The 17,993-nt window shown below is 27.3% G+C and overlaps 3 long non-coding RNA genes across 3 annotated transcripts; 2 read left to right on the top strand and 1 right to left on the bottom strand.

The window, feature by feature from the left end:
- Positions 1–2,256: 2,256 nt before the first annotated feature.
- LOC107885043 lies at positions 2,257–4,232 on the bottom strand. Its single transcript, XR_003838704.1, has 4 exons — positions 4,026–4,232; positions 3,853–3,965; positions 3,136–3,554; positions 2,257–3,010 (listed from the first exon to the last, which is right to left on the bottom strand). It is a non-coding gene; the product is annotated as an uncharacterized LOC107885043 (long non-coding RNA).
- An 87-nt stretch (positions 4,233–4,319) lies between these two features.
- LOC107885042 lies at positions 4,320–6,491 on the top strand. Its single transcript, XR_001680302.2, has 3 exons — positions 4,320–4,649; positions 6,043–6,208; positions 6,328–6,491. It is a non-coding gene; the product is annotated as an uncharacterized LOC107885042 (long non-coding RNA).
- A 220-nt stretch (positions 6,492–6,711) lies between these two features.
- Positions 6,712–10,599, top strand: LOC107885041. Its single transcript, XR_003838703.1, has 5 exons — positions 6,712–6,821; positions 6,898–7,059; positions 7,125–7,309; positions 10,211–10,338; positions 10,491–10,599. It is a non-coding gene; the product is annotated as an uncharacterized LOC107885041 (long non-coding RNA).
- The last annotated feature ends 7,394 nt before the right edge of the window (positions 10,600–17,993 follow it).

The following is a 17,993-nucleotide window of genomic DNA, read 5'->3' as shown; positions in this document are numbered from 1 at the left end:
CCTATGTTGTCATTCCAAAAAGTAAAAAACTTAAAAAATTATTAGGATAAAAATATTTAAAAATATAATTTTTTAATAAAAACGTTGTTTTATAAGCAACTTGAAACTACGTAAAAAAATGTTTTCAAAAAAATTTACGTTTTTAGACATAATGAGTGTTGTTTGATAAAAGAATCACCCAGTATAATTTTCTATGTATTTAAATGAATACTTTTATTTATAATTTTAATTAATTTTACAACCATATTTAATTTTGAAATTGTAGGTATCAATTTACAAAGATGAATTAATGACATAACAAAACACGGAGTCGAAAGATTATTTTCAATAAACTATAGAGTTTGCTAAAATTCTGTCACTCAAACCACGATAGATTATAAGATAATCTACTGTGATTTAAACCAATATTTGAAACCAATCTTAATAAGTAACAGTATTTACCTGAGTCAGTGTTTTAAATCAGAGAATGTATTTTAATCACGGTAAATTGTGAATTTAAAATGTTATAACTTGCTGTGATTTTAAAAATATGAGATATAAATTGTATTATGTATTTTGTGAGTAAAGTATTAAAAAAAAACTGTTATATTTAATTTGCTTGCAGTAAATTAACAAAGCACTTGCCAATTCATAATATTTTATAATAGTGACATATACACCATAAAATATATAATAATATGCTTATTATTTGTCAACAATTATATAATATATAATCAACCATTTTAATTACTGCTTTAATTTATTCGCAATTATATTTTTAATGAGACATTTTGTTTGTTTGTTGTATGTACACTGTATTGTAAGCATGATTTTAGATAATACTATTTTAAATCGTGATTGTAAATATTAAAATTAGGGACACTAGACTCCAGTGTAATCTACCGGTTAACTCTTAAGCCAAGCAAATCCACTGGGACAATTGTTTACATTATGAATATAGTCCCGAGCGTATACATCAATAATCTACTGTGCTAATCACTATCAACCACAACTGGAAAAAAATCATTGTTTATCAGCAAGCGCAATAATACTTCGGAATTTCAAAATCCTACTAATTATTATTTGGTGATTATCAGTGATGTCAGAAAATATAAACCAAAATATATTTAACAAACATCCTTTAACATTTATGATTATTTTAGCTAAAATATGATAACAAAATATGTTTTATTGAACATAAATTGTAATTTTAAAAAAAAATGTAAGTTAAAGTGATGAAAACAAACTGCAATCTCTTTTTTAATGTTACCAGATAAACCAAATTAACATAGTTGTTAGGAGTTATAAATGCCAAACACCAATTTCCAATTATCACATAGTTTATTGTAAAAAGTTAAACTTGTGGATCATAAAATTAACTCAACAATTAAATCAGTGTTGAATAACAATTTAATTCTATAAAAATAAGGCGAGAATGGCCTAGATTTGGTAACAAAACTAAGAAAGTATTTAAATATTCAAGTAGGTATAAAATTATAGTGTTAACATAAATACATTTTTTTTAAGAGTATCCAAGGATATGAACTTGCATTAAATATACCAAGATATATAATATAAAAAGATGAAAATAAAACAAAGTAGGTACAGTACCCATGTAGCAAAAGTTTCATGACTTTTAGTTTTATAAATGGATATCTTTCTTTATCGTTTTTAGCAATATCATATTTTATATGCTTTATATTATATCTCTTTTTCGTGGATTGCCACTCTACAAACCTACAAGATAAAAAAACATGACTTTTGTTATAATTTTCAAAAAAAAAAATGTAATATTACAAATTATTGTTATTAAGTAAACTCTAGTTGTTGGAAATATTCATGATTGTTATTGTACCATTAGTTATTACACATTTAAGTATTTTACGAAAAAGTGAATTCAAGGAACTGAGTAAATATTTTTTGAGAGGTCAAAGCTTTGTTATAACTTAATATTATATATTTCATAACGCTTACACAACGCATTTCCATCTACTTCCACATGAACGTACCGAATACATCAAATACATAGTTATTCTTTATGATGTATTTTGCTATATTAATGTCTTCTTTATAAGAATATGGCAACCGTGTCCTTCATGAAAATTATTTAAACATTATTCACAAATTATGTACAATGCTTAATAAATAGATAATATTTACTTTTTACTCAATGAAGAAGCGGCTGCTGCATTTATTTTTAATAATAAAATTTCCTGATAATAATGGTTACAGCTAAAATAAAAATAATTTTCAATCAATAATATGTGTGTAAAAATAAGTAAACCTAAATTTATCAAATACGTCTTGACAATTGTATAGAGTAGAGCTTACAGAAATTGGAAACATAAAATAAATACTATTGTGTGCTTTTCAAATCAAGGTTAACATCATGGGTAAATGTAGGCGTAGAAAACATTCATAATGATATTCAAGGAACTAGAAAAAATAGGACATAAAAACCAAAATTTAAGGGGATTCCACCAGGAGATTCTCTATCTTTGTCTAACACACGTGCGACATAGGATTTTAGACGTGTTCTTCATCAAACATACTAATTGATCTGAGGAAATGATAGGAATTCTAGTTCTAAATTCAAGTTTACTTAATCGGCTTTCCATAATTTTGATTTTAACTTCTCCAAAAATTGAAATATAACAATTTTTAATTACTCCTTTTTAATATAATGTTTTTAAGAATTTGGGATATAATATTGAAATTATGGGAAAGTACATTTCAAGTAGACTTAACCACAAATTCAAATCTGTTTTCAGAATTCTTATAGCTTCATTAGACCAATAAAATGGTATGTTTGGCAAAGAACACGTCTAAAATAGTTGAATTCACTTAGGCTAAATTAAAAAACTTTAAAGGTACTCATTAAGATCTTAACGTGCATTGAGTATAATTGTGTATATTATTATAAATTAAGTATGATGTTAAATCAATGAATGATGCTACTTATATTTTTTTAGATGAAGGCACGGCATTCGTGGATGAAAGTGAGTCACCATCGTCAAAATCATTGTTAGAGCTACAAATAAAAAAATGTTCAGTTAATATTAAGCATGTAAAAAATTAAAGTAACCAACATTTATGTCATTAATAGAGTTATGGAGATTTTTCATTCACATAAATTAAATAATTAGGTTCTAGTACCTATCACGCTGAGCTTTAGACCTGGTCCTTTAATTGATCATAAGATTTACTTTGGACTTATTGTATTATTGTGCACTGCATTAAAATCCCAAACTTCGGAGTTAATTAATTTATTGTTTCAATATTTAATAACAATAACATAAAATAAAATAAACATTATCGATGGGAGGACAATAATATTATATAATATTATTATATTATAGTACTGAATAGTGAATAATGATCGATTGGACGCGATATCGTTATTGACGTTATAGCCTACCGGCTGTTCATCATCCACAGACTTCTATAATATATTATGTAGTACAGGAGTGTGTTATCATCGAATTGACATTGATGTTTGTTCCTTTGTTATGAAATGGATTTATTTATCACTCTTCCGCTACATTCCAGCGGCTTGACAGTCGTGTGCTACTTATCTATGGTACAAAAATACGAATATTACTACCGAGTCGGCGTCGTAGAGTACTGAGCACGATGTAGAGAAGATAGATCTTCTCTACATCGTGGTACTGAGTAATAATTATTACATTATTATTAATAATTATTAATACATTATTATTATTATTATTATTATTATTATTATTATTATTATTATTATTATTGATAGTAACTACTTTATAACACAGATTTCTATAATAGTATAATGGAAGTCTGTGCTTTATAATGCTCTATTTTATCTATTTGTCTATGGTCACTTCAACCTGGCATACTTACTCAAATCATCCTAGCAACGGTTAACAATACCGACCGCGTCGACGAGGTAGGTATATACGTATATGAAATTCGTATATGAAATTCATCCGTTCTGTGCTGGCGGCAGCGGCTACCTAGTGAAGTAATTACCACATCACTATTACGAATGAAAAATTATTGATTATAATACTTACTGAATTATATACTGAATTATTACGTCATGGTTGACACGTCTGACTTCTAAGTTCTAAATTGTAAGGTATTTTCCATACCGTTGATTGCACTCTGCTTCCCGCCCGTAGTTGTTTATTGTTTTTTAAATTCTGACTTTCGGTCTGAACCGGACGAATACAGCTGACTGAATATTATTATTATCGTGCTATGCAATTTCACCTCAAGTTGTCACGGGATAACCGCTGTGTGCAACCACTCTTATCATTTTTCGGACAAGTGCTTATCACTCGTATCGCAGAATTCTAGAGATTTTCTAGAAATTTCCCGGTAGAATTCTAATATTCTAATTTATTGTCTGTTCGTAATAGGTTAGTGGTTTGTTCTTATAGTCAAGTTGTACCCTAGACGTATAATATAATATATTGTTATGTAATATTTATAATTTAATATTATTATATGTCTAATGGCCTACTACATTGTCATAATTGTATAAATTGTCATTACTCATTCACTATCCAACGTATTATTTTATTTCGTTTGTTTTTTGTGTTTGCTTCGCTTCCCGTTCAGGTATAAAAATGCATAACTCTCAAGAATCTATATACCTAAACATGAACCATCCAGAAGAATCTCCCAAGAACCAGGTGAGTTAATTTTTATGTTTAAGACTTAAATCGGTCATGGTCTGCAATAGGTACCTTGGATGGCCCGGGAGAAAAATTCAGGCCGACAAAATGTATTACCCAGGCCACATTTGACATTGATTGTATATCTATATCGTAACTAGCTGGGTTGCTGTGAGAGAGTTGATAATATGTTAGCCAAACGTGAATTGCTGAGCACACATTTGCTGTTAATTGTTTCGCACTTGTAAGACGGAGGCAATAAATGCGGGTATCCCGGTGGGCCAAGTTGTTCCTGATACTGATAGGTACCAATAGGTGTCTCTTTACTTATATGGCTGTACCTAAGTTTTTTATCAGAGCAAAATATCAAACGGCATGAAGTATGCATTCTAGATAGTAGATATCTATTTCAAATGATTGTTTTAATTGGTTGTGTGGTTACAAATTGACCGATTTTTTTTTTATAAATGCTAAATAGGTTGGTAGGTACCAAATGACTTTATCAAATCGACGTAATTCCAAATTAATAGTCAATATTAATCATTAATGTTTACAAACAGGCTTGAAAAAATTGATAAAATATTTGTGTGTTACAAACACTTCAATTCCAGAATACCTACCAATTTCATACGCAGTAACATTTTGTGTGTTTTATTTCATTATTGTTGTAGAAAAAGTGTATTTCCACATTAATTGCGTCATTAATCATTACATCTAGGCTGTATAAATAGTAGTTGACAATTTTATTATTATCATTAATATACAATATGATTGATTTTCCATTAATAATATAGAATAGATAAGTAGTAATTTATAGAAGTTAATTATATTTTAGTCCATATAACATCTATATAATGTAGGTATACCTACCTACCTATATTATAAATAATAAATAATAAGTAGGTATTTAGTTTTTCCATCCACCATATAAACTAATACTGATAATTATACATGATTGAATATTGTTAATTAGTGTTGATTCTAAATGTCTATTACTTAAGGAATAACAGTAAGTTCTGAAGTAGTATAGCAATACATATAATATATTATAATAATATATTATTATAGTTCATTAATATCTTACTTTCATAAACACTTACTTTCACAGCACTCATTTTAATTACGCTAAAAACCTGTAGTTTAGATAATGCCGATAACATGATAATTAACTTTTATATTCTGCTATTCATGTCATTCAAAAATTGATGATGCATACTCACTTTTCTTAATCAATATTGAGATCAATGTTAATTTTTATAACCAGTAACTAATAGTTATTTATTGCTAATTTGTCCAAAAAAATTTACATTGTAATATTACCTCAATAGTTTTAAAAAAGAATAATGTTACCTATACAAATGTGTACTGTATTTATGTTATGCATATTGAAAAACATCTTATTTTGTTTTAGTCTAATCCAACGGTTCGTCCAGTCAATCCATTTGATCCACATCGTGATGCTTGAATATTGCATAGGGCTATGGGTTGGACAGTAGAGTACAGAAGTCAGATAGTAGAAGTCTTGGCCAATAGAGTTTATTCTCAAAGACAAGAAATTGCAATTCAATTCAAGACATGTAAGTAGTACATAATATTTGTTAGACTTATGACATGCTGTGACACTTCATTCCACAATTATTAATTTTGTAGTATTAATTATTAGTTTGATAAATAATATATTGTTTTATAATTTTAGGATTTAATATCCGAATTGAAAAATGAATTTGGTGGAAATATGATAAAACTAGTTGTAGGACTCATGACACCTACTTGTGAATTTCTTGCTAAAGAAATTCATGATACTCTAATTAATGATATTCACACTGATGAAAAAACAATAATTGAAATCTAATGCTGAGTTCAATAACATAAAAATGGCATACCATAATTTTAGGTTAAATTTAGTTTATATTAAAATGTTTGGTGTTAGTATATAATATTGTTTAGTAATTTAACTATTATATTTTTTTTCTAGTATTTGGAAGTGATTTAGAAAAAGAGCTTATGGAAAAAACATTAGGAAGTTTCCGCAGATTATTAGTGTCACTATGTCAGGTTTGTTTTTTCTTTAGTACTTTTCTTTGATGATAATATAATTTTACTTTTATTTGTATCGGGACAACGCAGTGATAAATACATTTGTTGATGTTGCATCTGCACAAGCTGATGCACAAAACTTGTTACAGGCTTGTATAGTATTTCATTTAATTTATTTTAAAAAATGTAAAAAACAACTGTGTATTTTTTAATTATTTTAAATTGATAGATGAACTACAATTTGGAACAGATGACTCTACATTCAACTTGATCTTGTGTAGCCGTAGTTTCTGTCAATTATAACAAGTATTTTTAGAATATCATCGTCTAACTGGCAGAGATTTTGAAGATGTTATCAACAGTTAAGCATTTGTCAATATTAGAGTAGTTGGTAAGAATTTGAAATTTTCTAATTTAAACTATTTGTATATAAACTGTTATATTATTGTTATACAGTGAAATCCGTAAAAGACAAAATTGCTTACTTCACCAACCAATTGATGTTTGCTAGCAGGCCTTGTTCTGGCTATGATGAAAGACCGTTGCTTCGTATAGTTGCAACTCGTTGTGAAATATATATAGTTGAAATTAAAAATGTTTACATGTCGATGTATAGGACATCTTTGAAGGCTGATATTGGGGTAAGCATAATATTTTATCTAATAAATAAATAAATTATATATGTTAAGGCGAATGTCAAAAATTACCTAGCACAATACAAATTTACTTAAATGACATGTAATATACGTAAGTGGCAATGTATTATGGTCAACGTTGTAATTAGGTATTATTTTATTATTCACGTCAATTCCCAACTCCTGTTGACGTTGTTGTAAACTATACATTTATTTGATACGGGTCACTATCAGTTATCTATCCGCACGCATTAGTACTTATTATATTAATATCAGCAATAGTTACTCGGGTAAACCATAATAATATTAATAATATTGTAACAAATTATCAAAGGTAGCTAATTTATTTTATTGAATTATTTTACCATAAAGTATCGTAGCTATTTCAGTATCATTGCCTTTAATTAGGTACAGAGAAAGGCATTCTTAAACATTTGTATACCTGTAAACAATTTTTCGTTGACTAGAAATCTGTGAAATGAAATGGATGAAATAATAAATGAAATGAATGAAATGGTTATAACACTGAAAGAAGCTACAGGTTTTAATGCCAGGGCTAAACGTATGTGCGGTTGGTGGCTCCGCCCACCACTAGGCGATATCACACTAGTGAGTAACCACTGTTGGCAGGATATTTGAAAACAAAATAACCGTATCATTTTACCGCGTTCATATCATCACAAATCGCATATTGCGTTCACGTAGTAATATGCTAGAAAAAAATCTTTTATCCAAAACGAATTTGAAAATCGCGTGCTTTTCATGTGTGACCGTTACCTAAAACTACGCGTCCTAATTAGCCGCCGGCAAAAGTAGGCGGAGCCACCAATCGCACAATCGTTTGGCCCCGACTCTAGTACCTAGTATCCCTGGGTCACAAAGTTACAAAATTTTCTGTTATAAACACATAAGTGCAGAACAAACAAATGCATTTGTTGATCAGCGGAAATGTTGTGTAACTCAAAATGTCACAATAGCATCCCTTGCCAAAATAAATAATAAATATAATATAATTAAATAATAAGATTAATAATTTATAACTGTAATTAAAGAAATTAATGTGTATTTTCAGTCACTTACTTAATTGACAGTCAGTCAATGGTTAATAATGTTAATATTTGGTCATTGAGGTAAAACTGTTTTACTTTAACTGTTGTAATTTACAACAGTAAATGATTATCATGGAAACTGACGTTATTGTCCAGTAGCTAAGGAAAATAACCTAACAACTTGGCCACTAACGTTAATGACGTAAATGTTCAATTTTCGTCATTGACCGTAACATGCATATTAGTCATATTATGAAGTAAGGGTGTGGAATTATTAAATTTCATGATAACTTTTTTTATTTGTTAATAATTAATCTTAAAAAAAAAAACCTAAGCAAAAACAAAGATAATGTTCTTACCTTTAAGTTTGATAATAAGTCAACCCAGATAAATTCAGTCTATTATTAAAGCTTACTACACAAAATTGGAACTGCTGAAAACAGATAATATTATATCATTATGCTATTTTGTATGTTTATAAGAAGATGACAACATAGTATGCGAGTGTGTAGTGGCATATTATTAAGTATTACTTATTAATAATAATAAAAATGAAATCCCAGTCCTTAAGTAAAATGTTTTTTTTAAACTTATAGCCCTTAAAGTATCTTAAAGTATCTACTTTTATTTTACTATTTTATATTTATCCCTTGTAACATATACCTAATATTTTATCAGTAATGAAAGGAAATGTATCTTAATTTTTATTTCAAATAGGTTTTATATTTTTATTTATTTTTGTTATTCTGAAGATGGAATTTTTCGAAATGTCATGTTTTAAATAAACATCAATTTTATAATTTTATAAATGTGAAATACTATAAAATTCATTTTTTTATTTTATGTTTCTAGATAGGTACATAAATTTAATAAAGTTACCAACCCATAAGATTACTTAGATAATAATCTTACCTTTAAATTTTATGAGAGGTCAATTCAATCTAATTTTTAAATTAACGGAGTTAAATGTCTCTGAGTGTAAATTTGCTATGTACGCACTTATAAAACGGATACAAAAAATGTCGGTTTAACGTTTTCTCAATATAGATTTATAGGTAATAATAAAAGATTATGATATAGGTTTTAAAATAAATATTAAATACCTGACACTTTTTTTAAATTAACTCAAATTTATGTACCTATCTAAAAGACAATAGAATTAAAGTATCATTAATAATTAATCAATGTAATCGATACCAGTTTTAAAAGAATGTTAGATAATTTTAGCATAGATTAAATAACACTAAATTACAATGCCAAACCAATAATTTATCACTCATTATTTTAATTTGGACTTGGCACACATGTGATCATCTGATCACATCTGATCACATCTCACACAAGAGGAGGTGAGAAAAAAGTACTTATTTACTCGTATCCTCCCTTTATATTCTGTCAAATCCAAGTTAAAATAAATAGCGATAAATGATTACATTGGTGTTGCTTATCTAAAATGTAATATTTTAATCCACGATAAAAGTTATCTAACATTCTTTTAAAATTTTTACAGATTTTAGAGGTAAACAGCTTTACTTTATTGAACTAAACTATAAAAAGTAACTTTTAGTGCTCTGTACTATTAATCGTTGTTTTTTTTAAATGAATTTATAATAATCATCAAATTTTGTGATTGGCTGGGTGAGATAAACTAAAAATTAAATATTTTCAAGTTTGTAACATTCAAATATTCATATTATGTATGACCTATCTTATTTATTCAGAATCTTTAGAATTTTTTCCATTAAATAATCATAGATCGATTACAGTCATTTTTTTATAATTAGAAAACTATTGACAACATAATATTATATAATACCTAATTTAAAATTTGTTTTGTTTTATTTAATTGAATCAACAGTCAGATATTACCGTGAGCTGCTGCACGAGTAGTGAATGAAAAAGAAGTCAGCTGTAATGATTGATTGCTGAATTAATCAATAATTATCTAATATTTAACACTTTTGGTTTGCTTGAACTTATTTTAACGTAAGTCTGAAAATTGTTGATTTTTCACTCATCCATTAGAAAATGTTGTAAAAAAAAAACTTATCTATTTCTTTAAAATATTTAATTAATTTGTGTATATTTTTGGTGTCTACAGAAATCTAATTTTTTTATTGATCAATTTAATGTTGCAGGACGATACATTCAGTGAATATAAAAGATGTCTCAAGGCACTTGCTTCAGGCTGAAAATAATAATATTCATACAATCTTATTATACAGTGTTCTATTTATATAATCATTATAAAACATATCATAATATAAAACATTTTTCTCCTTTCACATAATTTAATTTTAAAATCTGAAATTGATATTTACTATTTTCATTTTTCCTTTTGCATTTAATATTGATATTGTAAACAAATATATTTTTACTCATTCTTAAAGCAAGACTTAAATTAGGATACTAAATTAAATTTCATAATTTATTTTTTCTTTTTTCTCTAATGGAATCATATAAATGTTGATATTTGATAGTTAAATACTTTAGCCATGGGAATTTAAAAATAATGGTTATTTTAAGTAGGTATTACATAAATACATAATATATTATAAACATTTCTATTTTAAATATTTAAACTCGCTTTGTCAAATTAATATATATTAATATTCATTATGTCATTTTTTAAATCATTTTTTAGAAGATGTGTTAATAATTTCTATATTTTTCTATGTTGTTATTTAATTAAACCAAAATTGAAATTATTTGCCAAATATGGTCGATATTTTATATTAATTAAAACTAATAATTTAAAAAATTATAGTATGTATTACAAATACTTTAGTTTTTAAGCAGGGTAAATATGTGCCACTCACTGTCAAATATTGTAAAACATTGAACAAATTTGATAAACTCAATGCTTATGACCGTCGAAAGTCTTATCATTGGTGCTTGATCATATATTATTAATTTTTTTATTATTATGCTTAGACCATTTGACAAATTTTGATTGTCTTATAATTTATGCATTAATAAATGCATAAATGCGTTAGGCGGGGTTGTCAACTTATTATTATTAAGTAATATTACTTTTAAAGTAAAATAATTTTAAATTTGATCATTTACCTTAAAAATTCTAATTTATTAAAATAATATCATAGTGTTATAAATTATAAATAATATATTATTCATATGACAAATTTTAATTATGAGATTAAAATCAACAATTCAATGTTCAACCCAATAACATCTCTTGCAACGTCACTGGCTTTTTAGTTTTTTATTATTGTACTGTTATTCTTACTAATAATATTTTACAGTGTGATTTTTGTTTAAAAATGTATTAGCTGTAATTTTCTCTTTTGATGTTATCTAATAAAAATTTTAATTAAATTCTAAAACTACTGTTGGCCCTTTTTTAGAACCGATTTTTAATGAATCTCAGTGCTTAGTGAAAGCTCGTCACACGTGTGGCAGAAGGTGGTAAAATTGTATTGCCCTGGTGTTGGTGATGGTGATAAGTTGTGTCCGCTGTATTTTACTGCTGCATACACAATTATAATTATTTATAATACAATTGTTTTGTTTATTTATGTCTACAGTGTTGATATGTAGCTATACTAAAAATAGTTGTATTCTGTAGATTTCACCATTGGTTGAGTTTACGTGTTTTAAGGTCAAAAATAGGTACATACAACATACAGGTGGAATTTATATTTTTTTTTAGTTAAAAAAATTTTAGATGGAATGTACATGTTATTAATCCTACCCTAAAATCAACTACCTGTAAATCGTAGCGTAGTTTATAGTATTATGATAATAATTAATATTTAATTATATAGGTAGGTATATGCAAGTGACGTATTGTGCGATCTAGAATCAAATCTTGACTTTAGCGATCATACTATAAAACTATTTACCATTATGTTTATGTCATGCTAATGACCACCATTGTAAGTAATCGAGCCCTATTAGGTAAAAGGGCGTACCTAAGCGACAACTTTGACGAAAATGAGATATTTGTATCAACATTTTTCTAAAATTCTGACGCATCGATCTGTAAAATGCCTAAGCGACAATATAAACGTAAGCATGTAATTTTGCCATTTAAAGATTTGACGAAAGCGACATGTCATTTAGATAATATTTTCGAAAAAAATACGTAAGCAACTTTGTGGCATGGAGTAGTGTATGACTAGTTTAAGCGCCATGCACTAATCAACACGACAACATCTTATTGAACTATATTCGAACATTTATTTTATTGTAAGCGTATAAGTTATACAATATTAAAAATATTATTTTTGTTCTGTAATTGTATTTTTGAAATATTTTTTTTTATAACCACATCTAATTTTCATAAAAATCCATCAGATATTCGATTTTAAAAGTGTTATATTAGTTCCTGTAAAAAAATGAAAATGTCGTTTACACTTTTTTACATAATAGGACTCGAAATTGTATTAGTTGTAACCACGATTTATAAATACAATAGTCAATAACCATATTAAAACATGAAAAATTTAATTTTAATTTTTAAAATTAGGTATACAATTATTAAAACCAGTTGTTGAAGTATCATAATATCAACACAACCAAAAGGTCAATAACACCAGTCTTGTAAAGAATACTTTTATTTTGTATTCGAAATATATTATATTCGAATAAATGAGAATTAAGGTATTCAGAATACATATTCGAAAAGTTCTTAAAAAATATATTCAGAATACGTCATATTCGAATACTTATTTTCACCACTACTTTTTGTCAGTTTTTGAATGGTTAGTAAATAACATTTATTAATTAATAATTAAAAATACATCGTAATTATAAGTTATTTAAAAATGTTGACCCCAAATTATAGGGCCGATACGGGCCATACGGGATACAACACATTGGTGTTTATAAAAATAATCATATCATGGGCCAATATTATATTTCGTTCAAAGAATAAAATGAATGGTCATGATTTATAATATGTCTTGTCACAAATTTAAAACTATTTTTCTGGATCGGGAAAAAGTATTTTTTTAATGAATAAAAAATACAAATAAAAGTATTCTGAATACGTATTTGAATACTTTTAAAAAAAAGTATTTAAGATAGTATTCAAATACTTTTATTCAAATAAATTTATTCGAATACTTTACAAGACTGAATTACACCCAAGGAACACACTAAAAATATCATAATATATAATATCTCTCTCTCACTCTCTCTCTCTCTCTCTCTCTCTCTCTCTCTCTCTCTGCAGTATTCAATCTAATGATTGGTTTGCAGCAATTTCCATGCTTCTCTATCACTAGCTTTCCTCTTTAATTCTTGGTATGAGTTACATCCTTGATCTTCCATTATCTGACTTATGTATTGCAATCTTGGTCTTCCCCTATGGTTTTTTCCGTCGATTACACCTTCTAAGATTAGTAATAGCAGCCCATCGTGTCTTAAAATATGACCTATTAATTCGTTTCGCCTTTTCTGTATACTCTTCCACATTGATTTTCTCTCCGATACCTTTTCTAAAACTTCTTCATTGGTGATTCTATCAGTCCAACTTATCTTTTGCATCCTCCTGTAACACCACATTTCGAATGCCTCTATTCTTCTCATTTCTTCTCTTGCAATAGTCCATGTTTCACATCCATATAACATAATGCTCCAGGTGTACGTTTTTAGTAGATTCTTCTTGATATTGAGGTCAATGCTTTTTGAAGTAAAAATATTTCTTTTCTTATTAAATTTAATATATATAATATATATTACAGATATGTAACTACCACTTGCTCTCTTGAAATTATCGAAAACAATCTGTACATTCATAAAATATTAAAATATTACTGTTTACACGGTAATATACTCGATAAAAGTACATCCAGATGCAAACATAAATGATCACAATAAATTCTGATACTATTCCAATAAGGCGGCGACAACAAGACACTAATTATACCACTAACTAAATAACAAACAGCCTGTGTGGCCGAATACAAAATATAATTCAATGAATACCTATACCCTATAAATACAAAAAACATATTACAATTCTTACACTATTCAAGAAAATATAAATTTTCCAATAATAAGGCATTGAAAAGACCCAACCTTATCAGAAACACATATAAATACAAAACAGACACAAAATCAAAAAAAAAAATGTGTTGAAAATCAAAAAAAATTTTGGTGTGAGGCGAAATTTGTAGTTAGACGAACGTTAAGACTGCATCGGTGCACGGCCGCGGTTAAGGTGCCGTATAGTGCACAGTGAAGCAATTAGTTTTAAACATTTTAAAGTTTTTATGGTCATGAAGCAATTTTATTCCTTAAGCAAGGTATGAACACTGATCTGGCCAGTAGCCAGAGGTCTGCCGTTCGGCTGGTCTGACGCCATCTACTACGAGCGCCCCACGATGTCTGATACATGTTCGGTTGTATATATACTTGCACATCGACGCTGGTAGTAACTGGTTAGAGCTAGCCACCGATAAACTGTCTTTAGCCGCGGAGATAGCGCGCTCTGCTAGTGGCGTACAGTCACCACTGGCCTTCTCGACCAAACATCATACACACCTCAGTAAAGAGCACCTAACCTAACCTTGCACCCGAATTAACTGGAACCCCTAAAAACCCTTAAAACACCCGAAATCCATATAACCCGAAGATTCTGTTTTCAAAACACCTGAATTGACCAAACCCCAAAAAATTTTGGTAAAATTTTGGTAAAATCATAGGTAAATTCAATAATTATTTTCTTTAAAATAAAATCCAATAAGATCATTAATTGATTCTGATTAAACCAAATCCACAAATACTAAATTATTTCTTATACGTAAAATATATATGGATGGTCTAAAACAAATGTTGTACATTCGTGTTAGGAATTTATATTTTATTGTGAATAATTTAAATCATTTTTTTTAACATTTTTTTTTTTGGCTTGACAATTCATAGGGGCTCAGCCTTCAAAAGTTGTGATTTTTCTAAACTATTGAACACCAGTATTAAGAAATACTAACACGAATCATGACGGTTATTAAACGATGGCTGAAATACAAAACAATTAACAACATATACACACTATCTCATCAATATTTAAATAAAAAACATATAGGTGTTATAAATATTTATCCTGAAACAGTGAATATCTCTGCACCCAGCTAAGAAGTATAATATAATATAGTTAAAATATTGTTTGTCTGGTCGGGACATGGCATGTTTTATTGTGGAACAGAGTATAGATTACATTGATAATTATAAGGTTAGTACTAATAAAGAAATAACTGCCTATTTATATATATATATATCATCATAGTTTCTAAAAAAATAAAAAATGGTCCAAGGTACAATGTATTATGTACCTTGGAATTTACATTTAAATATACATAGAAATAGAAAAAAAAATTAGAAATATATTACTTAAAAAATTATAAGTTACCTAACCAATTCAGTATAATCAGTAGATAGATAATATATAACCACTCAATCTTAAATAGATGATAAAAAATATTGTTAAATAATTTAAACCTTTAGAATTAATGATTTGGTCCAAAGTACATGCATACAAATTTGGAAAAAATGTAATTTTTTGGACCTTGATACTAATTTTTGTTTGAATTTACCAAACAATTAAATTCTATTCAATATTTAAAGTAAAATGGCACTAATCGTAAGAACTTCTATAACTAATTTAAATGTTGAAAATAAAATTTAGAAATACCAAAAATTATATAGGCAAAATTAAATTTTTTTTATTGTTCTTACTGCGGTAAGGTTAGAATGTCGTAGAACTAGTGGCTATAATTTCCTCCATGAATTAATTCTTTACCAATTACAAAGGCAGAAATAAGCATAAGACCAAGGTACACGCGGTCCAAGGTACAACATGGTACTACCTTGTAGTTTTTTTGTTATTTCATCTCGTTTATCCTTTAATTTTCTCTTCATTAAACCACTTCAGTATGTTATATCCAAGAGAATATTACATTTTTTTTTGTTTATTATTAATAATAAATAATAATAGATGTCCTTCAGAAAAAAAGTTAAAGTATTAAATAATCATATCTATTACCATCCTTCATTTAAATTTTTTTTTAATTTTATTGAATAAATTACAAAATTCAAAATGATTTAACTTAATAGTTAATATGTATACATAATATAATGTCCACATAAAACATCCATTCAGAATATATTTAAAATACATTTCAAAAAATAAACAGTGAAACAATACTAGTACAGAGCATATCGGCATATAATAAACTTGATACCTATGATTGTAAATGAAGTTGCTTATGTGTTGTGATGACGTAGACCATAGTTTTTTCTTGATATACAGCTTACTGACTTATCTCAGTTTTATTGTACACTACTACTGACTACTACTACCTACTACTAACTATTTAAGAATACATATTGAAGTATAAAGCAAAATATTGTCGAGGAAAAAACTATTGTTTACTTTTATGAATAAACCTACTGAATATAAACTGTATTTATTTAACTTGAATGCAATAGTTGATTTAAATTATACATAACACTTTTTACTGAACATTCACAAAAAAACTAAAATTGATATAATAAATATATGTTTTATCATAAGTTAAACATATGACGTGAGGTTATTACTACCAACAAGAATATTATAAATGCTAATTAGATATAAAATGTGGTGGCCTATTAACGACTACTCAACTAAACACACAGATGTCCATGTTACTTCTTGACAACGTATCCATGGGCCAGGTGTTGGTGTTGGGTTGTACGCTTCTATAGTATTAACAAATTCTTCAGATTTATTCTCAATCAATCACATACAATAAACCATCTGATTCAACTACTCCTACATAAAAATGTTATTCAAATCCATTATTCTTTTACAGAGATTAATAATTTAAAAAAATAATTATAATTATATTCACCAGGTATGTATCGAGAAATATATTAGCAATACAAGACCATACTCCATCATTAGTCTACAGGCCTCAATACTGTTAAGATATGTTGATCCATAACTAACACTGATAGTAGACATAACATCTTTCAAAACTTCTATATTAACACCTTCATGACATACAGACAGTTCTTCAACTAGGTAGTTTATGTGTGAGATCATAACGTTCGGCAGACTTCAAATGCTCTGAAAGCCAAAACCTCTTATCTATGAAATAAAATGTTTTACAGATTTAATTAAAAAAAATAAATATATATTTACTCTACATTGCAGCAAAATGGAATCATTTCTGAATTTCACTACTATTATCAAAAATGCTAAATTTATAATATTATTTTAAAATTACATATGAAAAATAGGATTACACATTTTTGTCTCAGAATATTAATGTACAAAAAATATATTATGATACCTATTATATAATCCAAATTTCACCTGACATGTACTTGTACACAGTCGTTTGTAAACATTCTTGCTTGACTAATACAACTTCATGATAAATATAATATTGTAAGAACCTATTTTTTTTTTTATCATTGTACTCTGTATTATTTTCTATTTTAATTAGTAGTTATACAGTGGTTACTTTAGACATATTCAGGTGAGATATATCCATCAGTGGTATACTATACTTAATAACTGGGTTATAACTTAATCCAGTTAATTTATTTTTCATCTAAACAGCAACACCTGTTAAAAATAATACCAAGTCAGTTAAGGGGATTTAAACCACATAATATTATTATTAACT

This window comes from Acyrthosiphon pisum, chromosome X (genome assembly GCF_005508785.2).
Source record: "Acyrthosiphon pisum isolate AL4f chromosome X, pea_aphid_22Mar2018_4r6ur, whole genome shotgun sequence".
Classification (NCBI taxonomy): Eukaryota; Metazoa; Arthropoda; class Insecta; order Hemiptera; family Aphididae; genus Acyrthosiphon; species Acyrthosiphon pisum.
Note: the sequence above shows the minus strand (reverse complement) of the source record. Positions and strands in the feature narration are given on the sequence as shown.